Source organism: Ailuropoda melanoleuca, chromosome 11 (genome assembly GCF_002007445.2).
Source record: "Ailuropoda melanoleuca isolate Jingjing chromosome 11, ASM200744v2, whole genome shotgun sequence".
NCBI lineage: Eukaryota > Metazoa > Chordata > Mammalia > Carnivora > Ursidae > Ailuropoda > Ailuropoda melanoleuca.
The window spans coordinates 73,785,103-73,811,057 of NC_048228.1; the positions used below are offsets into that span (position 1 = coordinate 73,785,103).

At 38.6% G+C, this 25,955-nt stretch overlaps 1 pseudogene; it reads left to right on the top strand.

The window, feature by feature from the left end:
* The first annotated feature begins 4,134 nt into the window (after positions 1-4,134).
* LOC100466837 lies at positions 4,135-9,152 on the top strand (annotated as a pseudogene).
* Positions 9,153-25,955: the final 16,803 nt, after the last annotated feature.

A 25,955-nucleotide genomic window follows, 5' to 3' on the forward strand; every position in this document is an offset into this window, starting at 1 on the left:
AAAATAATTGTGAATATGTTTTTTGGCACAGAATTAGATGTCTTCAGACATATAAAATTCAAGAAAGTTTCAGAAAGGGCTATATGAGCAAAACAATGTCATTATAGATCCAAAATAAATGCCTAGCACTGGGCCCCAAAATTACAGCTGGCAGGAAGTAGGCTGGCAATGCAGACAGGCCACCAAAAATGGTATGTGTTCCAAGGTATTCCTCAGAAGTGGCCGTGTAAGATAGAAATGTATAATCTTTTTCATTATGTGACACAAAAGCTTTGGAAAACCGTGGATATGGGAAACAACGTGACGAATTAGAATTAAATGCCTAATTAAGTTTTATCCATTACCCAAGAGTTTGAGTAACTGTTAACAATTTGCTCAGTGTTTTTAAAATCGACCTAGACTAGTGTCTGTAGCGAATCTTCGTTCCTTTTTGAAAATAAGAGTGTACTGTGTGTGTATTCTTTCCCAGATAATTTGATTTTTTAAAAAATATTTTATCTATTTGACAGAGAGAGACAGCCAGCGAGAGAGGGAACACAAGCAGGGGGAGTGGGAGAGGAAGAAGCAGGCTCCCAGCAGAGGAACCTGATGTGGGGCTCGATCCCAGAAAGCCGGGATCACGCCCTGAGCCGAAGGCAGATGCTTAACGACTGAGCCACCCAGGTGCCCCCCAGATAATTTGATTTTTTATTTCACAGGTCTATGGAGTAAAAGAACTACATTCAGATCTGAACTAAATCACAATACTTTACATTTCAAACCTGATGCCATGACTGCATAAAAAATATGGCTGTCCTGGAATGGAGAGGAGTATGTTTTACATGTGGGAATGACATGAATAATCGAAATGAAGAGGGTAGACTGTGGTATATTGAATGTTTGGTCCAATATTCAATTATTCCTGCATTCACACCATTTCCATGGCATCAAAGTGGTCATAATGTACTTCCCCACCCTTGCTTTTAGCTTGACTATGATTTGGTTTGACTAATGTCATATATGTGGAAGTGACAGTGTTCTAGTTCTTAAGGCTAGAAAGTGATTTTACATTTCCACTTACTTTGCTGTAGCTCATGCCACTGCCCATGAATGGAACATATCACATTGTGTCATTGTCCATTTAAGCTGCTGTAACAGATTGAGTGGCTTATAAATAAACAATAAAAACTTATTTCTTGCATTTCTGGAGGCTGGAAATCCAAGATCAAGCTACTAGGAGATTCAGTGTCCGGTGAGGACTCTCTTATTATTTCAGAGATGGCCATCTTCTCTCTGTAACCTCACATGGCATAAGGGATAAGGGAGCTCTTTGGGCCTCTTTTATAAGGGCACTAATCTCATGCATCAAAGCTCCCCACTTATGGCCTAATCATGTCCCAAAGTTCACACTCCTTTTTTTTTAAGGGATGGGAAAAGATATACCATTTACTTTTTTTAATTTAATTTTTAAATTTAAGTTTTTATTTAAATTCCAGTTAGTTAATATAAAATGTAATATTAGTTTCAGTTATGCAATTTAGTGATTCAACACTTGCATACGATATCCAGCTCTTATCTCAGCAAGTGCACTCCTTAATTTCCATCACACATTTAATCCATTCACCCACTTCCCCTCTGGTAATCATCAGTTTATTCTCTATAATTGAGTTTTATTCTTGGTTTGACTCTGGTTTGTTTTTTTTTTCCCTTTGCTTGTTTGTTTTGTTTCTTAAATTCCACATAAGTGATTCATATGGTATATGTCTTTCTCTGACTTATTTGGAATAATACTCTCTAGGTCCATTCAAGTCATTGAAAATGGTAAGATTTCATTCTTTTTTATGACTAATATTCCATTGTATATATGTATGTTTGTGTACACATAATATATATCCATATATATATATTAATACATACATATATATTCATACACCACATCTTTATCCACTAATCAGTTGTTGGATACTTGGGCTATTTTCATAATTTGGCTATTCTAAAATGAATGTAATCCTAAAAAATCCCACCAACTTTTAGAAAATGGAGTTAAAGAAGCCCATGCTAACATTAAGGTGGGAAAAAAAATGAGCAAGCAACTATCTTGGAGAGTTTTTCAAAAGAAAAGAAAAACAGGTGGACTAGCACATAATACATACAAGTGTAATTAAAGCAGACATTAAAAGTGTGAAATAACCACACAAATAGGCAGACAGATCAATGGAACACAATAAAAAATATAGAGATAAGTGAAAATATATACAAAAATTCAGTATATAATTAAGACAACATCTCAGATCAGTAGAATAATTATTTTTAAAAAGGAAAATGGGGGCACCTGAGAGGCTCAGTCAGTTAAGCATCTGACTCTTGATTTTGACTTAGGTCATGATCTCAAGGTTGTCAGATTGAGCACGTTTTCAGGTTTCGGTTTTTTTTTTTTAGATTTTATTTATTTATTTGAGAGAGAGAAAGTGAGAGACAGAGCACTAATGGAGGGGAGTGGGGAGGGAAGAGGAAGAGTGAGAAGCAGACTCCCCGCTGAGCCAGATATGGGGCTCAATCCCAGGACCCTGGTATCATGACTGGAGCTGAAGCTAACTGACTGAACCATCCAGGGGCCCCAAACGCTGTTTTCAGTTCTTTATTGAGCCCATCTTTGTTGCGATGTGTTATTCTTTTAATATACCAAGGGACTATAGTTACTAATGTTTTATTTTACTAGTTTGGTACTGGTAATTATCATTTTTGTATTATTTGTCAGTTTTTGTTATTAATGATATCATGGATTTACATAAAAATAATTTAAAACTTTCCATCTTTCTCTAGTTTCAAGAATTTGAATAGAAACAATTATATGTTTCATAAAGTTTTGATAGAATTCAATTATGCAAACATGTGAGTCTGGCACTTTTGGGGCAGAGTTTCCTTGATTCCATTTCTTAACTGCTTCTTTCAAATATCTTAACTGTTTATTGCTATTGGTAAGTTCTGATTTCCGTGTATTCGGTGTTACTATTCTTAGCATCTATTTTCTATTTCCTTTACTTCTTGTATGAAGGCCAAATATGTCACTGGCTTTTTGAAAAGTCCTTTACTAATAATCCAATGGTCAAACCTGAGTATAGGAGATAATAATTAAAAACACTTCTTGAGACAACCAAGTATACAAGTACCCTTTAGCCTCTTCCCCTCTTCCATTTTCAAGAATGCATAGGATGAGAGCAGATCCACTTGGTTAAGAACTAATGCCACATACTTGTCTTCTGTCTGGCTCTTTACTGATTCCACACTTAGGTAAGATGAATACATTTTTGCCATTGTTACAAGTGAGGTATGGAAGTCTTCCACTGTTGTTTTAAACTTGTCTATTTTCCCCTTCAGATCTGTTAGTATTTACTTTATACAACATATATACATGATCTTATGAAATATCTAAGGATAAGCCATTCCCCACAAATGTATAAGGTTTTTAATGAACTCTACATCAAAAACTAATGATGTAATATATGTTGGCTAATTGAATTTAAATTAAAAAAGTAAAAAAAAAAAAGAGAGAGAGAGAGAGGTCTTAGGGATCTTTTGATGATATGTTGCTTTTTTGCCCCATCCCCTTCTGTTTTTCTCTCTCACTCTCCAGTGGCAGTGGTAGGGATGGCAGAGGCAGAAGCAGCCATGATATCCCTGCTTGCAGACAGGTCTCCAAGTGAGCCTCTGCCCTCAAGAGGACTGGAACCTCCAGCTGTCCAAGACCAGCAGTCCCTGCCATGGATCCCGAGAGAAGGAGATGACAGTTTTGCTGCCTACCCACATCCCATTTTCCTCCTCCGTTATCTTACTGTTGCTATATCTGATTATGGCAGTGTTCCCTCTGCCCCAACATGGAGTAGGTTCCAACACTATCATTCAGCAGGCATGGTTCCCACTGCTTCCCAGGAATTCCATCTAATTCTCCCTCCCTCGCTGGTGAAGCAAGGACCAGAGAGCTATGGAGGCCCAAACCACAGCAATGAGAGACCCAACTCCCAGCATCCCCACCCTAGGAGGCTGCTGGCAGAATGAAGAATAGTGTCTGGGGACTGGGCAGGCCTTATAATCCAGACCTAGAGAGGACAGCAGAGGCTGTGGAGTGGGCTGGGGGCAGGAAGAACAGAACAGACGATGACCAGTAAACCCAAAGCCAGTGAGGTCCTGAATTTGATAGCCCAGTGCTACCCCCTTAGCCAGAAAGAAGAGGCTGTTTTTCATGAGCAGACCCTCATCACTGATGTGAAACTCAGACAGGTGACCCTAAAAAACCCTATTCTACCATGGGGGAAGTCACGTGATACTTTTAGCTTTGATACTGTGTATGACGCCACTTCCAAGCAGACAGACTTATATGTTGGAACCATGAGGCCCCTGGTAGACGCAACACTTCAGAGTTTTAGTGGCATGGTGTTTGCCTATTGTCAGATGAGCACTGGCAAGAATGACACCAAGCAGGGGACCTGGGTGGAGCCTGAACTATTCAGGGTCATCCCCAATGCCTTTGAGCACATTTTTACCCATACATTATACTCCTAGGACCAATATGCCTGGCCCATGACTCCTACATGCAAATCTACCAGAAGTTTCAAGACCTGTACTCCCAGGAGCCCAACAAGAAGCCAGAGGTGAAGGAGAACACTGATAGGCATCTAAATCAAGGACCTCTTCTTTATCACCAAGAACATCAAGGAGATCTAGTGTTCCATAAATGCAGGGAACCAGACCCAGGTGGTGGGCAGCACACATATGTATGAGGTCAGTTCCCACCCCATGCCACCTTCATCATCACCATGGAGTGTGCATGGCTTTGATAGTCAGGACCACATCCATTTGGGTAATATCAACCTGGTAGACCTGCCTGGCAGTGAGATGCAGAACAAAGCAGGCCCCAATATAGCTGAAGGAACAGCCATGCAGTCCACAAGTAGTGGTGGTAGTGGAGGTAGTGGTAGAGGTGGAGAGAAGCCTAAAGAAATACCCAAAATCAACCTTTCACTGTCTGCCTTGACAACATAACGACTGGTGAACACCAGGAGTACCCACATACCCTACCAGGATTCCAAGCTCACTTGGCTTCTCCAGACTCTAAAAAGGAACACCCAGCCCATAATGGTGACCACACTGGTTGTGGACTTATGGCTACTGTGAGAGCCTCTCTATACTGCACTTTACCATTCAAGCCAAGAATATCAAGAAAAAGCCCCAAGTAAATGAGTACCCCAAGGACACACTGCTGCAGGAATTCCAGGAGGAGACTGCTCATCTGACTACCCAATTGGAGAAAAAAGGGATGCTGGCAAAGTGACTCTGAAAGAACAGCAGCAAAACGCTGTGTCAGCCCAGCAGAGGACCATGAGTGGCCAGTGATTGAAACCTGGGTGACCAAAGAGGAGGATGACAACAATCACCACCACCCACCCCAGCCTATCCTGGAGTCAGCCTTGGATAAGAACTTGGAAAATTACCTGCAGGAGCAGAAGGAGTGGCTGGAGGAGGAGAAGGTGGCCATCCAGGATGTCTGCATCTGGGTGAATGAGGAGAAGCAAAAGCTTCTGGCAGAGGAGAAGATGCTGGAAGATCTGCAGCAGCAACAGCAGGCTACAGAGCTACTCAGAGCCAAGTACAAGGCCATGTAGAGCAAGCTGCCCATTGAGGAGAGGAACACCATGGATCACACCAAAAAGCAGATAACTGCTGTTGGAACTGAAGACTCCGAAGATTGTTGAGCAGAAATGCCAAGAGCAGGAAATGTAGCAGGAGATGATGATCTGAGATGAGACCAAGGAGCTCTAGGACACCTCCATGTTCCATCCCTGCAGCAGATGGTGGAAATCATAATCAAGAAACAAGAAGCTCTACACCAAGCTGCAGGTGAAGGCAGAGATCCAGGACCAGCATGATGAGTACATCTGCACATGGCAGGATCTGGAGGAGGCACAGAATGAACACATCCAGGAACTGAAGCTCAAGTACATTACAGAACTTCATCTCCCCTAAGAAGAAGAGCATGATTATGAAATGGCTTTGCCAGGCTGTGAGGAGAAGCAGTGAAAGTTTTACCACTTGTGCCAGCTGGAGTCAATAACACCCAAATGAAAAACCAACCAGCATCTGCAGGGGCAATATAAGAGGTCTATCAGCCAATATGGTCAGCAACAGGGTCCCACCCCACACACAGGACTAAAAACATGCTTTTGGAGTTGGATGTGTCTCCAAACAGCTGTGTTTGACATGGAATTCTCCCATGACAAAGAACAGGAGTACACATGGAGAAGTTCATGCATTTGTACAATTTTCTGGAAAACACCTTCCATATCTAAAATCTGGAAGTCCAGATGCTGGTGCCAGAGTCCTCAGCACCACCACCAGCAGCCGCAAAGTCCTCACCAACCATCACTCTCCACCACACATGCCTTGCTGGCCACCACCACTTTGTGCCCCACCATAGTGCTAGACCATGGGTGGCAACCTTCAGTCAGGCTGCCCATCCCACAGATTCCTGGGATGGGGAAGCCAATCCTGGATTATCTCATCACCCCTCCCGTGTGTGTGTGTGTGTGTGTGTGTGTGTGTGTGTGTGTGTGTGTGTACATGCATATCTCTGAGAGGGTGAGAATCTGATCTAGAAACTATGCCTCTGGCTGCTCTTTTTAGTCCTCTTTATTTAATTACTGTTATTTATTCATGGGGATCACTTGGCATGATAGAGATGTTCTCATCTGAGCTGTCTGGGCCTCATAAGGTCACTGCCTAGCCTCCTTTTCTCTTGACTTTAACCTCCATCCCCAAGTCAGACCTCAAGCTCCTCCCTGTCAACCATTCCCAGAAGGGAAGGTGGACAGTGCCTGGAAAAAATATACTTTTTTCTGTCTCACTACATCATCTCCATCTCTTTCTATGCTGATAGTGAGCAACTCCTAAGAACCTTCTGGGACTAGAAAAATGGTAAGTATCCACGGAGGATATGAGATATCCTAACAGTATTGGTCCTATGCTCCCAGTGGAGAGATCCACCTCTCGACTTTCTGGGCCTCAGACAAACTATTTCAGTTTCTTGGCTCCTTTTCAAGGACTTAAATGACCACACCCACACAACCCATGCTCTTCAGCTTTGGCAAAAATTCATGGCTTCCCAAACTCTATTTCCTGCCCACCTTCCCAACCAGTGGCTGCCTCCTGAAGACTTGTAGGAAATGTAACAGTAATTGAGACACTATGTGTAGGTGTTAAGGGAAGTCCCTCCTTTGAATCCCTTTGTTTCTTTTCCCCTGAGAAGTAGCTGATCAACAAGTGATCAAGCCAACTCCCCATTCTTTGAGATGCTGCTCCTTCCTGCTTTGAGCATTTCCCCTGCAGCTGCCTAGATCTTAGTTTATAGTGGGAGGGAGGGATGCCATTCTACCACTCCCTAAATACAGGTATTAAAATCCACGCCCTCTGGGGTGCCTGGGTGGCTCAGTTGTTAAGCATCTACCTTCAGCTCAGGGCGTGATCCCAGAGTCCTGGGATCGAGCCCCACATCAGGCTCCTCCAATGGGAGCCTGCTTCTTCCTCTCCCACTCCCCCTGCCTGTGTTCCCTCTCTCGCTGGCTGTCTCTCTCTCTGTCAAATAAATAAATAAAATCTTAAAAAAAAAAAAAAGTAAAATCCACGCCCTCAGCCCCATTTATCACAGGAGACAGGGCCAGGCACAAACTGCCAACTTTGCCCTGTTACCCATTTATAAATCACACTTTTTAGGTACCATTTTATTGAAAACTAGGCCTTTCTTCAGCATTGTGCAAACTGATCTCTAGGGAAGTACTCCTTCCCTTCCTTTGTGACATCACAAAATGACTCCAGGTATCTCAAGTGATAACTAAATTCCTAGGACAACAAAAGGGAGGTGGGGATGGAAGAGAGAAGAGCTGGAGGGACAGGTGTAGGGTTGTGTTCTTGGATTGGGGATACAAGTTCAGACTTCATGCTGATGTGAGGGTGAGTGGTGACCTTGAGGGAACACACACGTGGTATTTATTATACCACTAGTATAATAGTGAAAGGTCCCCATGTGCCTTCTTCAGGGACACTGAGTAGCAGGCATCTCTGTGAGGGGCATTTACTACTGACAGGCAAAAGGGCCAGGCAGGTGTAGGGTGGGCCTGCTGCATTGGACATCAAACGGCAGGATGGTATGCCCAACCAGGGCTTGAGCTCGGCTTCCAGTTTTCCTAGAGTCTCCTTCCTCGAGGCAGGGAGAGAGAAACAAGCAGGGCCCCCCAGAAGGTCGAATGCCTCTGCAACCCCTTCAGATGAAGGCCTCCTTTTGCATGTTATGGCTTAAAGCATTCATCTCAGAATCTGCGTTTTCTGAGACTGGCCAGGCCCACTGTGCCGAGGTTGCAGGCTGCACTGGTGGGCAGGAAGAGGGTGACGTAAGGTCCTCTGCTTAACAGTCTGCCCAGGAAGCAGAACTGTTGGTGACCATGTCAACTCCAAGTTGATCCATGGGCTAACCCACAGGCCAGACCCTGAGCTCTACCTGTGATGGTTTGTCCCCAGTGTGCACTCCAAGGGCACAGAAAATTCCAGAGTACAAATATATAAAGTACAGCTGCAGGAAGAAGGTATCCTCACTGACCCCATGGAACACGTCCATCTTTGAAAAAGAGGAAACAACGCCGCTGAAACTCACTTTCGTGGGTATGTCCTGGTGCAATTTATGGATAGTTTTTTTCTTAATTTTTTTTCCAAATTTACTTTGATGCCTAAGGTGAAGGAAATGTTACTGCTGTTGTTGACCTCATAAAGTTCTCTCTTCTTCCTTATTACAAAAGGGAAAAACATGGAATCACGAAAGGAAGAGAGAACATATGCTCAAGGCTGTGGTAAGGAAGGAGGGTCCGGAAGCTGAGGCTCCTCAGGCCTAAGGCCCACAGAACGCGTGCTAGAGGCCTTGGGGGTCCTGAGAGGCTGCCAGGGGCAGAGCTACTCTCCACGGGCCCCCGCGGCACTGCTGCAGCGTGTGGAGGTGGCTATGGCGGGCGCCACGCACATTTCCTCTGTGATTGCTGTCCTGGAAGGTTTTTTCAAAGGCACCGCAGCTGAACGTGTGCGTGTGCGTGTGCGCGCGCATGCGCGTGCCTTTTGCCCCGCCCGTGAGCGCGTAAGAACTTGTTACAGTCCCCCAGCAACTAGCGAAAGGCATCTCACCTGTGAGAGTTTTCAGGTGAGCCTTGAGGCGCGAGGATTTTCAGTTAACTTCTCGCAGTAGGTGCAGTGGCACTTGTGCTTTCTCTGTGGGAGGGACTCCAGGTCCTCGTGGCTTTGACCCCGCTTTCCCCTTTGTCCGATGCCACTTGCTGCTCCCGGAGGCCCGTTCCCGATGGGGCTCCCTCCCTTTGGCTGGAGCTGAGGCTCACTCCAAGAGGGGCTGACCAACTCTGTGCCTTCACCATTGGGGGAGGCGGGCTGGTCCGGTAGGGTGCAGGGTGGGGAGCAGGCGGCAAGAGGCCCCAGCTCTCCAGCCAGGAGCCCTCTCTGCCCTCCGACCCCTCCGCACTTGCTGGCAGAGGTCAGCCAGGATCCAAGCCACCATGAAGAGGAGGTGCTGTCTTGCTTGGGGGCACTTACGCCACCTGGGGCAGTGTGGTGGTCACAGCAGTGACTATGCCCTTGATATGGTGTCTAGCCCCTCCAGGCCCATGCAGGACCCGAGCTGGGCAGGGTCAGGAAACAGAACAAGCTTCCAGATATAAAATAAATGAGATGCAATATACAGCATGGTGGCTATTGTTAATACTGTTACATTGTATATTGGAAGCTGGTGAGAGTGGCTCTTAAAAATTCTCATCACAAGAGAAGAAACAACTGTTTGAATTCATTACTAGGTAAATAACAGCTCATGTTTTGGGGATTGATTACTGGAAGGTTAGTGTGCTTCTTTGTTGCTGTCATGTTTCCTTGATTTTCATGTTTCCTGAAGCCCTGCCCTTGCTTGTTTTCATATTTGAAGCAGCAGTCACTCCCTCCAGTCTTTAATGACTGACCTCAATAGAGAAAGAGCTTATGTCTGCCCTGTCAGGGATTCTGAGGCTTTTTCCAATCTTCTATAGAGATACCTGCTTTACACTTCCTCTTGTGGCAGAATTTGTAAGCTTTTGTGCCTTCCCTCAATCCTGCAGCATGCCAGGCAGGTTGCTGACAGCCTCCCATTTGCTTTCTCAGCGGTGATGCTACAGCTCAGATTTGTGGTCTCTTCTGGCTTGCAAATTCAGACGGATTTTCTACACAGGCTCACTAGCCATCTGCCAAAGTTCATTCTTTACACAGCCAGTGGAGTGTGCACAATGAACTGGCCACATGGTTTGGGATATGTTGGGTGAGGTGGACAAAGCATTAGGGGTGTCCATGGGTCATTTGGGGAGATCCACAGGTGAGGCATCCCCAGCAGGTCATGGACAGGTCTCCTGATGGAATCCACAATGCAGTTAGCAACATCCATAACCATATTCCTTTAATGCCTTCTGAGACTCCTATCAGCTCCCAGCATCTTCCATCCCCCCAGTCATGTAACTCACAACTCAGTACTCTCTATGGGTGAGAGAGAGATTGGCGTCTTTGGTAGCAGCCTGCACAGCTGGGGAATCTGGATGCTCAGTCACATGTGATCACTTCCTCCCAGTAAGAAATCATGGGACAAAGTGGTCTTTTTGAACTAACCTGTGCCCCCTTGGGGGACGTGTTATATAGGTAAAGTCAAACTATTCCTCTTACCATCTATAATGCATCCAAACTCAATTTTTTTTTTTCTTCCAGCAGTGTGCTGGAACTACTCTACTGGACTACTGGACTTCCACAAAGGCTCTCTCATCCATGGCTGATTTTCTAATCCTGTGTTCTCCTGGCACTCCCAGACCACGTGGAGAGACACTGGGGCCAGGTGTTCGTGGACCACTGCAGAGTCTACAGTGGAAACCAACGTCTGTATGCCTATTACCCAACCCAGAGGTATTTAGCAAATTTATGTGCTTGATGTGATCTGGGTCCCTGTGACACTAAAGTTATAAACAAAGAAACAAGATATTCTGGGTTTCCCTATTGATTTTTCATTAATTGAACTCCATTTGTCTGAATTATAGGTGTGTGATATACTCATAATCATTAAATTAATTCCATGGAGCCTTCAAAACAAAAATACTGAATTTCAAACAATGTTATTTTTCTGTGCAATAATCCTATTAGTAATTACCAATAGATATAATTAAATTGCCTAAAATTGAAAAGTATATTTAAATTGCTTTTGCGCTACCTATCTGTATAACTGTCGGTAACTCCCTACAGCCTTGAGTAAAAGTGGTAAATATTTTTATGGACTGCCATCATCATTGATTCAATACATTTAACATCCATATAGTTTTTATTACTCTTAATGAATTATGCAGGTAGAATACCATGTTAGATGTTATTCAGTTTTTGAGAATGATATTCCTTATTTTAGTCTTTGGGGAAATACAAAACATTAGATAATGTTGATATTATAACATACGTTTTCCAGTGTGTTTCTTCTGACCAAACAATTAAGGAACTGTCCAGGTATATTCAGTGCATGCATCATTGCAAAGTTGGCATATGATATTTAATGCATGAGTGAGAACAAAATATGTCACCTGGAATACTGCAATATGCACTTTGGCCTTCAAAGCAATCTTTACAAAAGACCCAGAAAATCCTAAGATTCTTGCACTAATCTTACATGGAATGCAAATAACATTCAAAAGGTTGTTCTGCTTCAGGACAAAGCATTTTTGATCTAATGTTAAAACTGGACATCAATACAAAGGCTGGGCTGAAGGCTCTTAAACACACAGTACATTTCATGGATTTTGCACATGCTTTAAATATTTGTATACACCATTAAGACGTGACCTTAAATTGTTAAAATGTGTTAGTTCATCTCGTTTCTACATTTCAGCATATGACACATACTCAATATATACTAGCATATTTTGTCTCTAATATGCTCTGATTATGTTTCTTTTGTAAATTATGATATCCTACAACACCATATATACATATATTTATATGAAATTATAGGTATATTTATAATTCATTGTTATTATATTCTGATACCAAGTAAATTTGGTTTTTTTCATTAATACACATATCAGTTAGAATATTTGCAGTTGTAAAGGACAGCATTAAATCTCCAGCTAGCTTAAATAAATAATAAATAAATAAATAAAATCAGTTAATTTATCTCTATATTATGACAGAAATCACTACTAAAACTTGTAGATTTACAATGCTGCTTTAGCTGACAATTAAGGAATAATAAAAGCTAACATTCTCCCTCAGTATCCATTTTAATTGCCCCCAAATAACTGTGTGTCTGCTTAATTCATGTCTACCTGTGAGCTATTTATTATGGCTACTCTGGCTAGTTTAGGTTGTAGGTTCATCTATGTAGGTGTGAGAGCTAAATTCCATGTCAAGTGAATGAATGCCTCTTTCTGAAAGAAAAGATGTTTATTATTAGAAAAAGGAGTAATGAATGTTTTGTTTCCAACATTCCGAGTTTTAACAGCCCAATTTTCTGGCCTTATAGCCTTTAGACTAGTCTTTCAGGAATTTGGCCTCAAACTTGTACACATAACCTCTGACAGTCATGGGAGCTTTGATCTCCCTCAACCTACCACTGCCACTTCCTATACTCAATAATGCTAGGTGTGGAGTAGATACTACCCTGGGTCCCAAAATTGGAAAATCCTCAATTTCTCCAGCACCAGATGACCTTTTCAACATTTCACTCCCTCGTTAAAAACCAGTGAACCCTCCATTGCTCTTAGGATAAGTCACATCCTTCTTTCCTTGCTTTTCTTGTACCTATTTAGCTACATCTCTCAAGAACTCTTCATCCTAAACTCTCTTCAGTAATATTGATTTTTTTTTCTTTAAAAGTACTATACTCTAACTATATACTTTCACTTGACATCTGAATATGCTGTTCCCTTTTTTTAGAATCTGTCTGCCTCAGCCTCTTCACTAAGCTAGCATCTAGTCACTTGTATGTTTTTATCATACATTATTTACTCTGAGAAATGATGTATGATACCATGTATCATTTACTAAAATAAAGTTGACAGCCAGTAGGTCAGCTTCTCTATTATACTCTACATCTTATCCTGTGCCTTTTTTGTAACCATTATATATGTACATTGTAAAATAAAAAGAAAACATATATTAGGACCAATAAGTTAAAATGGTTATGAAAACAACCATATGCCCAAGTCTAAGCTCTAGAGAACCAGTAAGGAACACATCTGAAACCAAGGGTTGTTATCTCACTGCTTCCCAGGTTGTGCACCTCTTGAGATACAGAATAAATCCAGGGATAAATAGAATGAGACCATGGTATCTTTATAGGACTTGACCATAGTGAAAAGATATAACTTATTTTCATCTGTCCATTTGGTCCTACCCACGATGCCTATAGGCAATGTGATGATTTGCCTATAAGATTAAGTGAGTAATGAACTCAGGAAACATTTCCCACTTATTGAAATATGATCAATATTATTTTAATTATATATTTCCATGAGTTATGACATATATATATATACACATATATATATTCATTTTATCATGACTACAGCCAAAATATATATAACATTTTCCATCTCCCCCAAAAGTCCCTATATGTCATTTAGGCAACTCTTCCATAATTCCTGATTCAGGCCAATATCTGTTATTGTGACTATAGATTAGTTTTGCATCCTCTAGAATTTCTCATACTTGATGTATTAATGATCTGAGACATCTATTGAAAAAATCACCACAAACTTGGTGGTTTAAAACAACAGAGTGTATTGAATTTATAAATTTGTTGTGGGAAAATGGTTATCTTAAATAAGAAATGCAAATATATATATATGTATGTATAAAACAAAATATTTATGTATATTATTTATATATATGTATGTATATAAAAAACACAAAATAGGTGCAAGTCCTATACAGTGAAAATTACTAAACATTGGTGAGAAAAATTTAATAAGGCAATGGCTTCTTTTTTATTTTGGGAATCCATCAGAAGGATACAATTTAAGGGGGAGATATATGAAGCATGAGAGAGACTCTCTCTGCCATTGTTGGAAGAGGGAGATACATAGAAAGATGAAAAGGAATGGGGCAGCTTCTAGGAGCAAAGACCAGCCTTTCTTTGATAATTAACAAGGAAATACTTTCTTTAATTCTACAAGTGAAAGAAAATGCATCTTGCCAATGGAATGAGTTTGGGATTTCATTCATTTCTAGAGCCTCCAAAGGGAGCACAGCTCTACTGGGTATTATAAGCAAAAGCAGAGAGAACATGTATATTAGACATCTGTAATATGAGATAATAATCAAAAGTTACACAACATATTTACTGTAGTCTTAAGTATTTTGCCCATTTTTATTTCACAGAAAAGCCAATGCTCATATTCTAGGTGCTAGAGGGAAAAAAAATAATAGGTATAGCAGATTTGAGCTCTTAGTGCATTTCCTTCTGTTACACTTTTTCTCATACTGTCTATTTATACCAGATATATGCCAATAATGGACATGCTTCAGATGAAAAAGCAGAAACAGTGCCAGACTATGTGAACAAAACATTGAAATGAAATAGCAAAAGAAAAGATAACTAAACAAAATTACCTATCCAGGGGGATTTATTCATACCGCACAAGTGTCTTATTTCTTTTAACTGCCTGTAAGCTAAATCATAGACCCTTTCTAAAGAACAGTTTTATATACTTCATTTTATTGCTGTAGACATTAGAAGAAAATAAGATGTGGTGGTTTACCCAAAATCCCTACTAGAGAGCAACATAATCTGAAATAGAGCCTAAGACTTCTCATTTTTCTAAAAGTAACTACGTCCAATTAAAAAAAAAGTAAATAAATCATATATCCATACATTATCTTTTGTTGAAATGAATTGTATTTATGTTCAAGGTTAATTTAAAAAGATGATACTTTAAATTGTATATAAAGAGCTAAACATTAACATAAAATAATCTTTTTAAAGCAATCCATTCAGTGCAAAATAATATCCATTAAATTGTCAGCATCGTATATGATTCTCTCTTTTGGGTGCTTCCTGAGCATAGTATTTGACTATGTGGTATAAAGTTGATTACAATAACCAGATATAATGTAGTCAGTTTGCAAACAAGGCATAGATACAACAATAAACACAAAGAGTCCAGAGAACTTAATCTAAAATGAAAATATTTTAAGTCTTCACGTTTAATCTAAATTGGATTTATATGGTTAAAGGGTGTGCACCAGGGAGTTTCTTTCATTAAAGTTATCAATAACTTAAATTTTTACAGATTTCCCCTTCATATGCCAAGAGGTTCCTACTTACAGACTTCTTCCAAAAACCAATGTTCATACCACTGTGCCAGGATTTATAACTGAGGTACTCTAAACTCAACTGTTGTAATGCACTGTACTTGACAGCGTCAACGTGATGAGAACTGACAAGGGATAGAGTACCTTTTGTGTATGCGGATAGAAATTCCCATTTGTTGTCAATGTAGCATCCCTCTGTTTAAACATATTTCTTTAAGAAAATTGACAGAAATGTGAAAAGCAAAATGAGGTAAGGAGAATAGAATAGAGGGAGAAAAATGAAAATAAGAAAGCTTTAAATGATTCAGGACAGGAAAAATGAGGCAAATGATTTTATGGGCTTCAAAGTCTGGCTGCTGCCATAAGAACACATAAGTACATTCATCCAATGTGGATTACAAATAAATGAAAGCTATTGGTGTGAGCAGAATTATACAATGTCAATATTTCTGATATAGAAACATTATAAACAATACATTAAAGAATACAAAAAAAATAAATTTTAAACCCTCTAAAATTTGTCTTTATAGATGGTTTAAATAATTCCCTCAAACAGAGCCCTCACTACTAGTTTCTGGTTGAACTTTAGTATTAAACATAAAATCAAGACATTATCAGGACAATCCAAGTTTTATATCAAATTGTTTATATCATAAGCATTGTATAATTTGGTGAACTTGAATTACGTTACACTCAATATGCCTATCTGATGGAAAATGAGCATGAGAGGGACTTTACATACTTATGATTAAAGTTAGTAGGTATTTTGGGGCATCTGGGTGTCTCAGTTGGTTAAGCATCTGACTCTTGATTTCAGATCAGGTGGTGATCTCATGGTTGTGAGATTGAGCCCTACATTGGGTTCCACCCTGAACATGGAGCCTGCTTAAAATTCTCTCCCTCTGCCCCACCAGTCTCTCTGGCTCTCTCCCTTTCTAAAAAAATAAATAAATAAATAAATAAATAAAATGAAAAAAAATAAAGTTAGTAGGTTTTCAGTGTTCTAGGAACATCCTTCACAATTTGGATTTCACTCTTTCCCATCAAATTCATCTTTCAAAATTCTCCTGAAATATAACTAACCTTGCATTTTCCTAAAATAGTAAAATTCTTATTTCAATATTCTAAATAATTGGGACTATACCTCAGTAATTAAAATAATTAATTTCTAGGATAAGGTATCTAAAAATGGAGATATTTTTAAAAATAAAATAGCTGCAGATTTTAATGTTGGTCTTAAACAAAATTCCAGACATTTGCAGCACAAGTCTTACCAAGAGAATGATCAAATAATGAATCCATTCTAGCATTACATAAGAAGTTTCCATTCTTCCACCGTTTTTACCATACTTTTTTGTAGCATAGTGTAAAATAGTTCGTGGGACTTGGCTTCAGAAAGATCTCAATTAGTATCCTACTTCTGCCATTTATTGGCTTCATGAACTTAGTCAAGTTACTTATACTCTTAGGAAATCTGTTTTTTCAAATACAAATCATGGTTAATAACAGAGTGGGTTATGTAGCGTATTAAATATGGGAAGGAGATGGTATATGAAAGCGTGTTTTTATTTCCCTTCTCTTTTCCTTTCTTCACTGGGAGAAAGAGCACTTATAAATCTGAGAAAGGATTCACCCTTTTAATTTCTGTAGCCTTAACACAGTCTCCAGAATTAGTTTTGTGGCATGTCTTCCATCTTATTGGGTGGGGAAACATAGTCAAGTGTGAGGTGTGATACAAGATAATGAAAATCATCCACCTTCAGAAATGAAGGGAAATACTAGGTATAATAAGAAGTCAAAATAGTCACTTAATAAATAAATGAAAATTACCCTCTACCCATTATTGAAAGACTTCAGTTATAAGGATTCACTTAAGGAACCTGTTATATATGAAGATTCTGGGCTCTACCCAAGCCTCTTAAATGAGTATGGGATGATCAAACTACCAAACTTTCAAACTCGAAAGCAGGTGGCTCATGGAAAAAGAGGAAAAAGAGGATCTAAGATATACACATGAAAACAAAATGTCAAGTGCCTAGTTATACAGATTCTGTTTCTTCTGATTCCCGGTACAGTATTCAAATGGTTAGAATTTTGTTTGGAGCAGTTTCTCAAATGTTGGTACTCAGACTAGTCATTTGAGGGAACTTATAAAATATTGCAAAACAACTCCTAAACTGCTGTATAAAAAACATGAGAAATCAGGCGAACATCTAAATATTTATACAGGTTCTGAGATAATTCTGATACAAGTTTAATGGCTTTGGCAAGAAACAAATTCGTAACCTGTAAGACTGAATAATATATTGCTAAAAATTTTAGACTCAAATCTTATGGACAAGTTATGGGAATGATAAAAATAGGAACACATTCATTTATGTATTTACACACTTTTACAAATGTTCTGATTCTAGTAAGTGGCGAATGGGATTGTTAGCATATTAGATTCTGAAGAAGAATTTCAGATTGTAGGGTGCTTAGCTCACTGACTGCCCTGCACAAGAAAAAAATTTAGAAGCCACATCAAGAGGGTTTGATTTGCTTCCTTGGATCTTTCTTACTGATCTGAGACAGAGCAAAATAGCCTAATTAAATGTATTTGAAAACTTTTGTCTGCAAAGCCAGTTTCAGATATATTCTGTATTCGCTCTTTATCATTTCATCATTTAGTGATCAAATTTTGGGGTAGGAGAGTCCTTTACTTTTTAAATCAATATGTACTAATGTAGATTCCAAATGAATTAAAAATTGGTAGCACCTTTGCTGTTCCAGTAAAATGGTTTCATCTTTAATAATAATTGTGTATCCTTTTCTTTATGTATAACAAATGTGTAAAATAGGTAAAATAGATCAGCTTGTGTTAGTGTGACCTGGAGTTACGGAATAGAAACAAGTACCTACCTGTTTATCCCTCCCTGCTAGAGGTATGAGAGTAATTTGAAATCTGTCCAACTGGTATTACAAGAATATGTTCAGGGGCACCTGGGTGGCACAGCGGTTAAGCATCTGCCTTCAGCTCAGGGCATGATCCCAGCATTATGGGATCGAGCCCCACATCAGGCTCCTCTGCTGTGAGCCTGCTTCTTCCTCTTCCACTCCCCCTGCTTGTGTTCTCTCTCTCGCTGGCTGTCTCTCTCTCTGTTGAATAAATAAATAAAATCTTAAAAAAAAAAAGAATGTGTTAAATACAGTACATTCTTGGTATTCAGGGAAATTAAAAGCAAGTGTTTTAGTATGGAGCAGAGACCAAAGAATTCTGTGATGCACTCACATGTGCTTATGGTGTGGTATTTATTTGTAATTTTTGTGGAGTTTCTATTATAGGATTGTTTCACTTAAGTAAGAGTAAAACTGAACAGCATCTATTATTGAAGTCAAGCTTTGCTCATTTCAACTATGCATTCCATATCTAGTACCCTGGGTTAAAAATAAAAAATAATAAATAATAACATGCATTTTTTAAAATCGCCTAGAAAAGCGGGATAATGCTTCTTGAAAGATATGAAAATTAAACTATGAAAGCAAAGCTCCTTAACTGGAACATAGATATATAGATATATAAAATACAGAATATAAGTTTCAATAAATCTGGTTTAACTCAGATAACTCTATATAGTTATCTCAGATAACTCCATCTAGAAATAGATATAAATTCTTTTATAAAATGTTCCAGCCTGTACAGAATTGATAATAACTTATGACAGTGAAGAAGATAATTAATGTGTGGTATGAAGATGTGCACAGGAAACATGTAATTCTAGATGCAAATATAATTTGGGAAGAAGTTAGAAGCCTGTAAAAAAAAATAATGATAATATTTCCATGTAACACAGGTGCTGAAGGTCCCAGCACAGCATTTGAAGCAACCAATGTTATGAGCAAAGGTTTGTTCAAGAATTTTCGGAATCATATTAATTTGCATAATGTGAAGTTAATAGGAAAGTAGGCATCAGATGAATACAAAACTGAGAAAGTATTCCCCACCAAGACAGAAAATACAACGTGATGAACCACGGGCAAAATAAATTTCAGTTAGAATTGCACCATTCAGTAATGGAAGAACATCTGTTTCTAAATATATGTTCATGCTATTTGTGGTGAACACATGCACATATGATGCAGCAGCAATCGCAATCATTTACCATTACTGTTTTAGCTTTGCCAATTCAGTTCAAGTTCATAATTAATATAATAATGACACATTAAATTATAAAATATAGTTTATTTTACTAGAAAAAACAACTGAATGCCAAGTTAAATCTATTGAAATCAAATATTATTTCATACTTTGCTGTTTTGAGACTTAATTAAATGGTCATTTAAATAATATACTATTTCATGAGGGGATTTATATATTATTGATTTTCACAAATTTGAATGTCTGCAAAGGTCTTATAAAATATTGTTTACAAATGTCCAATTTTCAATATGTCTTCTTTCAGCAAACTTGATATGTAAATATGTGTGGGTTGTTCATTCCTTAAGGTATTAAATAAAGTAGCAGATTTCTACTTTAAATAGAATGTCATTTTATTTTACAGTTTATCTATAGAAAAATATAACTTTCAGAAGGATATAAGAAGCTTTCACTTTCCTAATTGCATTATGTATGAGGACTTTCCTTTAACTTTTTCCACTAAAGAACTTCACCAGTTTAATGATTTTTTGAGTTATATGGAAAAGCTAATTTTTTTTCTGTGAAACATGGAAACTTAGAAATCTGTTTTTGCTCTGAGGAGGTTGTTTCAACCTCTAAATTATCCATCTATGTCAAAAGAGGCTAGACTTATCCTGTAGGAACAACAACAACAAAAAAAGCCTCACTAACTATACATAGCAAAAGTACATTTCTTGCTCATTCGAAGTTCAGTGTGATTTCAGGTATTTCTCAACAAAAGCTGTCTCCCCTGTAGAAATTCCATGATTCAAGCTACTCCCATCTTGTGGCTCTCCTTTCATAAAGTGAAGCTTTATCATTATTGTGCTGGCAGGGGAAGAGAGAATAGAACTCTCTACTTACTTATTTTCTGTCTTAGCCTAGAAAAATACATTTCTTCCACTCACATTTTAATGACCAGAAATATCCACTTGGTCCCACCTAATTAAAAGAAGTATCGAACATGCAGTCTCTTCTGTACAAGACACAGTGTTGGGTACTAGTAGCCTCAACCTTAGAAACTCAGACCAAATCCATAATGTTTTTGTCTAAAATAGTAAAATCAGTCAGATGCTAGAGCAATGACATTAAGAATTGGATAAAACTACTGTTTGTAAGATTATTTAGTTTATTTACCATAATGAATCTAATAGTTTTGCAAAACAAAATAGATGAGGGGAACTATCCCATTTTTTAAAGATTTTTATTCATTTATTTGAGAGAGAGAGTGTGCAGGCGAGGAGCAGAGGGAGAAGGACAAGCAGACCCCATGCTGAGCATGGAGCCCAACACGGGTCTCGATCCTATGACCTTGAGATCATGACCTGAGCCAAAATCAAGTCTCGGACGCTTAACTGCCTGAGCCACCCAGGCACCCTGGAACTATCCCATTTTTAAGAAAATATTGGATAGTATAATAACTGGCTTCTGAATGTAAAGTTTTTCCTCACAACCTCCAAATAAATAAAGCCACCTGTAACCTATGCCAGAGTATAATTAGGAATTATAGTTTGCTAAAAACTGCAGTTTACATGTAAAAGGGGAAAAACATCCAAAATTAGGATGGCCTGCTCAGCTGACCTTTTCTAAGAGAAACAGGAAGGTTATTGATGAAACAGATTGAGCAACAGTCCTTATAGTAGGACAACACATATAGAATCATCCTTGAAGGAGAAAGTCTCACTCTGAATGACAAAAAACTGAAACATGTCAAATACCTGTGGGTCAGAGCAATGTTTATTAGGAAACCAAAAGGGGAGGGCTCGACCACATGTAGAGTCAAAGGTAATGTGGGAAAGAATCATTTTGGGGGATGATACAGCCCACATGAAGAGGAGGCATTATTTGGAAGTGTTGTGGTAAAGGGATAGAGGTGAGAATGCTGTTAAAAAAAATATATATATATATATATATATATCTATATATATATATATATATATATACTCTTCAGAAACAAAATAAGATCACAGCATCAGAAGAAATTCATCTCTCCTACCCTCAACATACACAGGAAAAAGGCAGCAATTAGTAAAGAAACTTCACTGCGCTATCAGAATATGGTAAGCTTGAACTAAGAATCTTAGTAAGGCATTCAAACCAGACAGACTAATCTACATATAATTAACTCTAATTAATGTTTCAGACAAATAAAAGATACTTTAAAAATACACAGAAAAACTCACATAGCTTCCCCTTCAGATCTACTACAAGATGAAAGTAGAAAGTGACTGTCAAAACTGTCAGGTAGATGAAAATACACACCAACAATAATTATAAAGCAGAGAAAAATTATAATACAGACCCTAATATAAACTGAATAACATTATGTAATGGAAAAAATGAAAGACACTATGAATCAGGGAGTCAACAACTCAGAATATAAATGGATCACAAATAAACTTAAAAAAAAGGAAAGAAAGAAACCTGAATTAACCTTGAAAATAATATGTTGAGTGAAAGAAGCCAGTCACAAAAGAACATACTTTGTTTCCATTTATATGAAATGTCCAGATTAGGCAAGTGTTTAGAGAAAGAAAGTAGACTACTGATTGTCTAGGCTGGGGAGATGGATGGAAAGTAGTTGCTAATGGGTACAGGTATCTTTTTTTTTTTTTTTTTTTTTTTTTTTTTTTTGGAGGGGCTGATGAAAATGTTCATAATTTAGATTGTGGTGATGGTTGTAGAAGTCTGTGAATATCCTGAAAACCATTGAACTATACACTTTAAATTGGTGAGTTATGTGGTATTTGGATTGTTTCTTAATAAAGCTGTAACACACACAAATTCACACACACACGTGCGCAAAAATTTGAAATCAAATTGCCTGAACTGAGGAAAGAAATCCAAGGAAAAGAAAAAAAATCCAAAAACAAAGACTACTTTTAAAAAATCTCGGAAGAGAATGATTTGACTAAAACAAAATAAAGGAATTTGAGTAGTAAAAACAAAGAGAACTACAATGAAAAAAAAAAGTAAAAACAGATGAGACAAAGTCATAGATTTAGAATAGGGAACAAAGACCTGTCATAAGTACAAGCATACATCTTTTTGTTACAGTTTATCATATTTTGCAGATATTACATTTTTGACACACTGAAGGTTTGTGGCAAAACTGCACTCACCAAGTATATTGGCACTGTTTTTCCAAAAGCACTTACTCACTTCATGTCTCTAAGTCACATTTTCATAATTCTCACAATATTTCAAATCTTCTCACTATCACTCTATTTGTTATGGTGATCTGTAATCCATGAACTTCAGTGTTACTATTGAAATAGTTTTGGGGTGCCACAGACCACACCCCTATAAAACAGTGAACTTAATTGTTAAATGTTGTATGTGTTCTGACTGCTCCACTGACCAGTCATTCCCCTGTCTGTCTCCCTCTCCTCAGGCCTCCCTAGATCCTGAAACACAGTAATATTGAAATTAGGCCAATTAACAGCCCTACAGTGGCCTCTAAGTGTTCATGTGAAAGAAATAGTCACATGTCTTTCACTGTAAATCAAAAGCTAGAAATGATTAGGCTTAGTGAGGAAGGCATTTTGAAAGCCAAGAGAGAACAAAAGCTAGGTTTCTTGCACCAAACAGCCAAATTGTGAATGCAAAGGGAAAGTTCTTGAAGGAAATAAAAATACTACTCCAGTGAACACATGAATGATAAGGAAGTGGAACAGCCTTATTTCTGATATGGAGAAAGTATGAGTGGTCTGGATAGAAGATCAAATCAGCTACAACATTCCCCTAAGCCAAAGCCTCATCCAGAGCAAGACGCTAGCTCTCTTCAATTCTATGAAGGCTGAGAAAGGTGAGGAAGCTGCAGAAGAAAAGCTTGAGGCTAGCAGAGTTTGGTTCATGAGGTTTAAGGAAAGAAGCTGCCTGCACAACATAAAAGTGCCAGGTGAAGCAGCAAGTGTTAATGCAGAAGCAGCAGCAAGTTATCCAGAGGATCTAGCTAAGATAATTAACAAAGGTAGCTACCCTAAACAACAGATTCTCAGTGTAGGCGAAACAGCCTTATATTGGAAGAAGATGTCATCAAGGACTGTCAGAACTAGAGAAAAGTCAATGCCTGGCTTCAGAGTTTCAAAGATCAGGCTCTCTTGTTAGGGGCTAATACAGCTGGTGACTACTCTGTTGAAGCCAATGCTCATTTATCATTCCAGAAATTCTTGGGCCCTTGAGAATTATCCTTAGTCTGTTCTGCCTGTACTCTCTAAATGGAACAACAAAGCCTGATGATAGTACATATGTTTACAATTTGGTGTCCTAAATATTTTAAGCCCACTATTGAGGCTACTGCTTAGGGCGGGGCGGGGGGGGAGATTCCTTTCAAAAAATATCACTGCTCTTAACAATGCACCTAGTCACCCAAAAGCACTGATGGAGATGTACAATGAGGTTAATGTTGTTTTCAAGCCAGCTAACACAGTATCCATTCTGCAGCCCGTTGATCAAAGAATTATTTCAACTTTCAAGTCTTAGTATTTAAGAAATAGATTTTGTAAGACTATAGCTGCTATAGATAGTGATACCTGTGATAGATCTAGGCAAAGTAAGTTGAAAACTTTCCAGAGAATTTCACTCTTCTAGATGCTATTAGGAAGATGTCAAAATATCAACATTATTGGAAGTTTGGAAGAAGGTGATTCTAACCCTCGTGGATGACTTCGAGGGGTTCAAGACTTCAGTGGAGGAAGTAAATGGAGATATGATGGAAATAACAAGAGAAGTAGAATGGGAAGTGGAACCTGAAGATGTAACTAAATTTCTGCAATCTCATGAGAAAACATGAACAGATGAGGAGTTGCTTCTCATGAGTGAGCAAAGAAAGTGCCTTATTGAGATGGAATCTACTCCTGGTGAAGATGCTGTGAAGATTGGTGAAATGGCAACAAAGGATTTAGAATATTACATAAACTTAGTATATTTAGCAGCAGCAAAGTACGAGAGGATTTACTTCAGTTTTAAAAGAAGTTCGCTATGGGTAAAACGCTATCAAACAACATAGCATGGTACAGGGACATCTTTTGTGAAAAGGAGTCAATCAATGTGGCAGACTTCACTGTTGTCTTATTTTAAGAAATTGCCACAGCCACTCCAACCTTCAGCAGCTGCCACTCTCATTAGTTAGCAGCCACCAACATCAATGCAAGGCCCTACACCAACAAAACTTGAGACGTTGGTTAACACAATTTTTAGCAAAGAAGTATTTTTTAATTAATATTTTTATTTAATCTACATATATACCTTTTTAGACATAATGCTGTTGCACACTTACAGACTACAGTGTAGTATAAACCTAATTTTTTATATGCATGGGAAACCAAAACATTTATTTGACTCACTTTATTGTAATAATTGCTTTATTGCAGTGGTCTGAGACCAAATCTTCATTATCTCTGAGATGTGCTTGTCTCATTGGACTGTCTGAAGAAAAAATCACAAGAATAAAACTGAACTAATGTTTAGAATTATAATTAAAGAAAATTTTCTGGAATTCAAAGATGGCTTGAATTAATGTTTTCAAAGGGTGCACTTACATATTGTTGAACTGACTCCAAATGATGAATCTTGAAACATAATTTTGTATCTATTAGAATTTAAAATAAAGGTAACAGAAAGATAATAAGAAATCACTAATCTTCCAGGTAAAAGACCAGTTGCATTCAAGGGAAAGAAAACGAGGGTGTAGAACATGCAAACAAAGTGGTAGTGAAACAATATCGTCAAGAGATGCAGAAGAAGACAGGGAAGTCCGAAGATTGTATGCTCAGTAACAACACCTTTCAAGAATCTAAGCTATAGGAATAATCAACAGTACGGTAGGCTAGGAAGCTCCAACCCCCCATTCCCCCCCACAAACATTTTAAAAACAACTAGACTGGCTAAAATAATTCGTGTCTCTGGAAATCAGTCAAAGATCTACAACAACCAAATCAACTTCTAACCATGAAAAAGCCATGTTAAAAATGGTAGGAAATTTTAGTGTGTTTTTACTTGCCCTTGGCCCTCCTCCTCCCAACACATTGTGGTTTAGGGGAAGCGGAGGCCTGTTTCTCAGTTAACTTCCTTGGACCATACAGAGAGCAGAGCTAATCTGCAGCATTTTAATTTGTTTTAGAGCTACTGGAGAGATTGGTCTCTACATCACCTAATCTACATCCCAGACTAGAAAAAGCCATGGAGACAGTGGACGTGATCGCAAGAGATTACTGGTTGATGATTATAATGCAATAGTGAAGGCCCTGAGAAGCAGGGGTAAGACCCAGGGAAATTAAGACAATTAAAAGTATCCAAATATACTTAGGAATTGGAAAAATGCACACACACACACACACACACACACACACACACACACACACACAAGAAAAAAGCAGGCCCAAAATGTACTTGACAAGACCTTCAGCCTTTATTC